This window comes from Anabrus simplex, chromosome 12 (assembly GCF_040414725.1).
Source record: "Anabrus simplex isolate iqAnaSimp1 chromosome 12, ASM4041472v1, whole genome shotgun sequence".
In the NCBI taxonomy this organism is placed as follows: domain Eukaryota; kingdom Metazoa; phylum Arthropoda; class Insecta; order Orthoptera; family Tettigoniidae; genus Anabrus; species Anabrus simplex.
Genome location: NC_090276.1, coordinates 30,687,412 through 30,694,794, shown reverse-complemented (window position 1 = coordinate 30,694,794; position 7,383 = coordinate 30,687,412). Strand labels below are relative to the sequence as shown.

Here is a 7,383-nt window from a genome sequence, read left to right as displayed (position 1 = left end):
CCTAGGAGTTGGAAGGAAGCGGCCGTGGCCATAATTAAGGTACAGCCCCAGCATTTGCCTGGTGTGAAAATGGGGAAACCACGGAAAACCATCTTCAGGGCTGTCGATAGTGGGATTCGAACCTACTATCTCCCGGATGCGAGCTCACAGCCGTGTGCCTCTACGCGCACGGCCAACTCGCCCGGTAGAATGCAAACTTACTGAAGTGAGTAGCATGCATAGTCTACCTTCACAACGATTGTGCTATGGGTTTTGCATAGGTATTAGGGGTACGGCCCACAAAAAAAACCTATATTATTATTATTATTATTATTTTTTTACTCTTACTACATCATGGAAGAGCGGGTGGCCGACACTTCCTACCAACCAAATTAGTTTGTAATCTAACCTGTTACAGCATAAAAGTTCGGTCTTCATAGATGACACTGCTCACCTGGTACATAAAACTGATGACTCTAATTCGACATAGATATCCAACCCAAGAACATATCGACGCTCAGGCCCTGAAGGTCATATTAAATAATGTCCCTGCAATTTCCTTTATCCTTCAGCCTTATCCACACATTTTCATTTGGGACACCTGCTAATATTCGGAGGATAACATCGCACGACTCGATAACGTATCTCATGTCGCAATACACCTGTGGGGTATATGTTAACAAGGGAGGGCACCAAGCTTTGTCAGAATAAGCCTTGCATCAATATGAAGTTCATCGTTGCCTTCTGTGTCCTGCTAGTCGTGCTGGTAAGATTTTTGACTTATTGCTTTCCTTTCTTTTCCCTCAGATGGCCACCTTTCGCATCTTTCCTACTGTATTCTTGAGCACTAACGCAGGAGTAGTCAGCGAGTCGACTGGCAAGCCGTTCCACTCACTCCGTAATTCTCACTCTTGCGTGGTCCGGCTCAGTGGCTCGTGGTTCATTCCGATGCCTTGGGGGCTGGTTGTATGTGCCGTCTTCGTCATTAGATTTCATAGTAGGTAGGGTCTGATCCTCACAGACACGCAGATCGCCTATGACGTGTCAACTCGAAAGACCTGTACCAGGCCTCTTCGGAGGTTGCATGAATTCCTCCAGTGCCTAGTTAACGAGTACTCTCTCATGACACGAAGATTTTGAGAGTCCATTTATCCCTCTGATGTGCTTAGAATCGTCCTAATTAAGGCTCTGACTGTGTTGAGGTACTGGGTGCTCTTGAGCGAAAATTCCAGTTTAGGGGTCTTCATTATAACGGCAGAGCCCTTCCCGATTGCCATAAAAATGAAGTGGTGTTATCATTCTAATGACGTGCCCCCTTTCATAATGCCAGTCACAATAGGGTTGGGGAATTTTGATTATAATGGCAGCACCACTTTCCTAATGCCAGCCACAATCTAGTTGGGGAGTTTTCGATTATAATGGCAGGCCCACGTTCCTAATGCCAGCCACAATCTATTTGGGTAATTTTGATTATAATGACAGGGCCCCTTTCCTAATGCCAGTCACAATCCAGTTGGGAAGTTCTGATTATAATGACAGGCCCCATTTCCTAATGCCAATCGCAATCTAGTTGGGTAATTTTGATTATAATGGCAGGCCCCCTTTCCTAATGCCACTCACAACCTAGTTGGGTAATTTTGATTATAATGGCAGGCCCCTTTCCTAATGCCAGTCGAAATCTAGTTGGTGAGTTTTGATTATAATGGCAGGCCCCCTTTCCTAATGCCAGTCACAATCTAGTTGGTGACTTTTGATTATAATGGCAGGCCCCCTTTCCTAATGCCAGTCACAATCTAATTGGGAAGTTCTGATTATAATGACAGGCCCCCTTTCCTAATGTCAGTCACGCCCACGGGTAGGTTTGTCATGGTTTGGGGTTTTCTTCTTCTACTCCCAGAACCTCTTCATCCTCTTTCTAGTTCTCTTCCGTTATTCGGCTGATATCTTCAGTACCCTCTTCTCTAGTCTTCCCCATTGGTGTTTCGCTATCCTATTCCTGTTCCTTTCTCTGTAACTGAAATCTGGAACAGTTTCTGTCTCTTCCACCTTGATCGGCGAGCCGAAGTCCGCGGACACATCCCGGTACTAAAAGCCATACGCCATTTCATTTCCATTTCAGTGAAGTCAACCCAGTTAGTTCCCGAATTTTCTCTCGTGCCACGCGTTGTCTCGCATACTCTTATAGTCATTCCCGCAATGTGCATAATTCTTGCTGTTTTAAGTCCAATTTCTTCGGAGATTGTCCTCATGTTTGGGTACAGTTCGTTCCTTTATCTTCGTTCCCACATTTCACCTCTTTTTGGTCCCAGTACGTTTCTCGGGAATTTTCTCTCTCCTCTTTCTCCAATTGCTCTGCCCTATGCCTTCCTAGTATCATAGACCAGGCCCACGTTCCTCACTGTTGCCTTGTAGTGCTTGAGCTATTGATATGTTTCTTTCATTGTACAATTTACAATTCTCTAGAGTAAAGTAGGTTGCCCTCATCTTTTTTCATCCTCTCCTTTGTACATTCTGTACGGTGCCTTTTGGTGTGATATTTATAAGTACAAATGTTCCTTGTTTTATTGTTTCAGGCACTTGCCGCGCAGCAGAGTTACGCAGAGCCCGCAAGTAAAGTAAGTATGAATTGGATACTTATCAGTAGAAAGGTGTCCGCCTACGTAGCGTAACGTTTAGTGTTATTATCTACCGTCCTCGGGGGCCCAGGTGCGATTCCAGGTACTGCCAGATATCTAAGGATGACAGGAAGGCTGGTATGTTGTTAGAATGGTAAATAAAGTTCACCTACATTGGGGATGTGCCTGAAAAGAGTTGCACGACCTCGAGATGAGGACACCAGTTTACATTTTCTTAGTCGAAAGGTGCAAAGTGCCGAATTTAAAATCCTGGAATTTTTGCTCGATAGGTGCAATGGTCAAGGAGCATTGCATATCATCAGGGCTAAGCCCAGAGAAGTGAAGAAAGGGTTGTTGTGTCCACAAAAATGCGCAGTGGAACTAGGTCCCTAAGCTGTCACATATGAAAGGTGCAATATGCCATTAATTCATTTTGGCAGCGAATGGGGTATTTGAAAGTGTAGAGCAACAGTTCCTTGTTAGTGGGCATAGTTTTCTTCCTTGTGATTCTGATTTTGCTCTTATATAAAAATGTAAAGTACTCGTGCACTAATAATTCTGTTCCCATTGATCTTCGTGAGTGTGTTGTGTTTGAGTCATCAGCCCACAGATTGGTTTAATGCGGCTCTCGATTTTTATGCAACCACTGTATCCTACATCTGCTCTAATTTGCTTGGTCTTCCCCTACCGTTCTTAACACCTGCACGACCCTCCAAAACCAACTAAACTAGTCCTGGGTGACTCAAGTTGTGCCTTACAGATATATACTTTATTACGATCAGATTTAGCCAAATCGGTCTTCTTTTACCAATTTGATTCCGTATCTCATCATTCAGGATTCGATCTACACATCTCATCTTCAGCATATCAATAGAAACTATTCTCTTTCTTTCTGAGCGAGTTATCGTCCATGTTTCACTTCCATGCTCCAAATGAAAGTCTTCAGAAACATCTTTCCAATTCCAATATCAATGTTCGAATTGAGCAAATTTCATTTCTTACGAAAGGCCTTCCTTGCTTCTGCCAGGCTTAGATTTTTTAACAACCAATTAAACAATATTCATATACAGTACTTCCTATAAGTCTTATTTTCCTAAACTAATATTGCCCGCATCACCTGGTTTCATTTGACTACACTCCATTACTTTTGTTTTGGAAATTTGGGGTGGTAAAATTCAATCCTAGTGGTGACGGGCGGAAATTCATACAGCATCATTTAAGCGCAGAACTACTTGTTTATCCCGGTCTTGTATAACAGCGTAGACAACTATGGAAATGTTCTTGGGCTCATTTATTTATTTAGGGGCTATACAAATAGAATAAGTAAGGTGACAGCTTTCAGACCAATCTTAAACATTCCCTTACTTCTGTTTCTTCGTAACTTCTGATCTCCTCAAATCCAGTTTGCTGTGCTTTGAACAGATTCAGTATTAATCGCCTGTCCTTCCATCAAGACCTACCCTTTTTCGTTGTTTGAAAGAAAACTTAACACTCCACCATCAATGGAAAACAAATGTTAAAGACTTATTTGATTCATTGTTTCAGCGTGTAAACCGCCGAGGATGATTTCCCACAACAGCGTAGGCAACCGTGGATATGTTCCTCAAAAGTGAGTATTAATTACAAAACTTTACAGATCTCTCCACATGGTTATGAGAGTATTTAGGGGTTGTAGTAATGAATAAAAGGAGGGGGCTTATACGTCTCTGATATGACCACACTTAGGTTATGGCTTCAGTGTACTAGCCCCTCACCACGACTACTTGATAAGTGAACAAGAAAAAATTCAAAGGTAAGCAGCACGATTTGTTCTGGGTGATATCCGATACAGGAAACATGTTATTGAAATGTTGAAAACTTTGTGCTGGGAAGACTTGGGAGTAAGGAGACGAGATGCTGGACTATGTAGTATGTTCCAAGCTGTCAGTGAAGAGTTGACTTGGTATGACATCGGTAAGAGGATAAGCTTGAGTGGAGCTTTTAAAAGTAGCAAAGATAATAATATGAAGATAAAGTTGGAGTTCAAGAGGACTAATTGAGGTAAATATTCATTTATAGGACGAGGAGAAAGGGATTGGAAAAAATTATCTAGGAAAATATTCGTTGAAAATATTTAAGAAAAAGCTAGGTAAACAATTATAACTTCAAATATGAGGCACACCATTAATAGGGAATCTGTCACCTAAGCGACCGTCCTAAATGCAGATCGTTGATTGATTGATTGATTGATTGATTGATTGATTGATTGATTGATTGATTGATTGATTGATTGATTGATTGATTGATTGATTGATTGATTGATTGATTGATTGATTGATTGATTGATTGATTGATTGATTGATTGATTGATTGATTGATTGATTGATTGATTGATTGATTGATTGATTGATTGATTGATTGATTGATTGATTGATTGATTGATTGATTGATTGATTGATTGATTGATTGATTGATTGATTGATTGATTGATTGATTGATTGATTGATTGATTGATTGATTGATTGATTGATTGATTGATTGATTGATTGATTGATTGATTGATTGATTGATTGATTGATTGATTGATTGATTGATTGATTGATTGATTGATTGATTGATTGATTGATTGATTGATTGATTGATTGATTGATTGATTGATTGATTGATTGATTGATTGATTGATTGATTGATTGATTGATTGATTGATTGATTGATTGATTGATTGACTCTCTGACAAGAACGAATTTGAAGCTTACCACTTCTGTAAACAAACCAATGTAATCGTAGACTACGGCAAGGCATGCGCCTTGAGGTACGCTGCTGTGAAGCGAACAATGTACATAGTGACAGCAATAGAGTAGTCGCACAGAGAGCGCTGTAAAACCAGTTATCTGGCGATCGTCGTATTAGATGAAAGTGGCCGGCGTTGAACAGCGCGCTTACATCAAGATAGCCGTTCTCCGGAGGGTAAATGTCACATTGAATTGGTGGAAGAGCTTGAAAACAGTGCCATCGCATACCATACATGGTGGGTAGTAAAGTTTTAGCAAGGACGTGCGGTAACAGGTGATCAACAACGCTCGGGACAACCTCTCGGTGAGTGGATCGACGCGGCACGTACTGTCATCGAGCAACTCTGGAGGAAGGAAGACGATGGACGCTGCTGCTGTTAGAGAGGGCAAGTGGCATCGAGAAACGCACCATCCACAGAATATTGCGGACAGACCAGCCACTGTGCAAAATCGCGGACGTGGCATGGGAGGGCATTAACTCAAAGTGTTCCCACAAATTCACTTTGATATTCTCTTCGATATTCTCCCACAGAGAACGCCTATTCTGTTGTATGCGCGCTGCTCAGCACGGGTTATTTCCAGCTCGCATGACGCTTGCCGCACAACTGGTTTCACTGCGATCTCTGTGCCACTACTAGGAATCGCAGAACCGTATGTTGGTATGAAAACACACTATGTCTGAATAGCTTCCACCCGACAAATATCAGCTCGTCATCCGTTCACGTACCTAAAAGAAAGAAGAAATATTTGGAATGGCTTTTGTCGCAACACTCGTATAATATTTATTTATTTATTTATTTATTTATTTATTTATTTATTTATTTATTTATTTATTTATTTATTTATTTATTTATTTATTTATTTATTTATTTATTTATTTATTTATTTATTTATTTATTTATTTATTTATTTATTTATTTATTTATTTATTTATTTATTTATTTATTTATTTATTTATTTATTTATTTACATTGTAATTCTTGTTCTGCTTTCTTTTTTTTCTAGCAATGAGGAAGTTTCCAGCAAACTCAGTACTCTTGCAAGAAATTGAATTGTCAGAGGAATAAGGCACTACATTCGTGAAAGTTTCTATATTAATCAATGTCATGATTTTTGTTCACTATTCGCACAACTAAATTGCAAGAGATTACACTTCTTTTATTACTCTTCAGTGTTATAGAAATCTTGATAGCCTTCACTAAAATAAACTAGAATAAACAAGAAGATCTATGAACATATAATTCCTCTATTCTCCTTACTTAATACCACTTGATAGAAGGATAAGCGATAAGGATAGTGCTTGGAACATGTACCCTCCATGTCATCCAGTCCCCTTGTCTGACAACGCGGTGCTTAATTGAATAATTCTTAAGATATTTTGACTCCTGTGATGTTGCCTTACATATTCTCTCTTCCCTTTTACTTCAGATGTGAGTATAATTATCCTGTGGCTCTACTTGTCTATCGGCATCTGAGCGATGATGCAAAATTTCGCAATTAACCCCTCAAAGCCTCTTCTCGATTGCATGATTCCAATAAGAGTAATTTATTTGCCGCATATTTGCTTGAACTCATGCCTATCGATTCTAATTCCCTCAGACACTACCGCAGTCAATAATTTCGGACTTCCACCTGCAGTGTGGGCAATACGGCGGACATTTATGTACTACAGTCAATAACTTCTTGACTGGAGCTTACAACGTAGGGAACACATTGTACGTCTCTGTATGTACTACAGGCGATATGTTCGTGGACGTGCGCCTAGAGTGTAGACAACATAGTGTACATCTATGTAGGTACTACAGTCAATATTTTCGTGGTCTGGCCCCTATAGTGTAGGTAACACCGTGAACAACTATGTATGTACTGCAGTCATAATGATCGTGGACTGGCGCCCACAGTATAGGCAACACAGTGTACACCTGTGTTCGTACTACGTACAATCTGTTCTTGGACTGGCGCCTACAGTGTAGACAATGCAGTGTACACCTGTGTACGTACTACATTCAATATATGTT

The 7,383-nt window shown here is 40.3% G+C and overlaps 1 long non-coding RNA gene across 1 annotated transcript; it reads left to right on the top strand.

Moving 5' to 3' along the window:
* Positions 1-624: 624 nt before the first annotated feature.
* LOC136884175 (uncharacterized) lies at positions 625-6,589 on the top strand. Its single transcript, XR_011018864.1, has 4 exons — positions 625-745; positions 2,553-2,585; positions 4,140-4,203; positions 6,371-6,589. It is a non-coding gene; the product is annotated as an uncharacterized lncRNA (long non-coding RNA).
* The last annotated feature ends 794 nt before the right edge of the window (positions 6,590-7,383 follow it).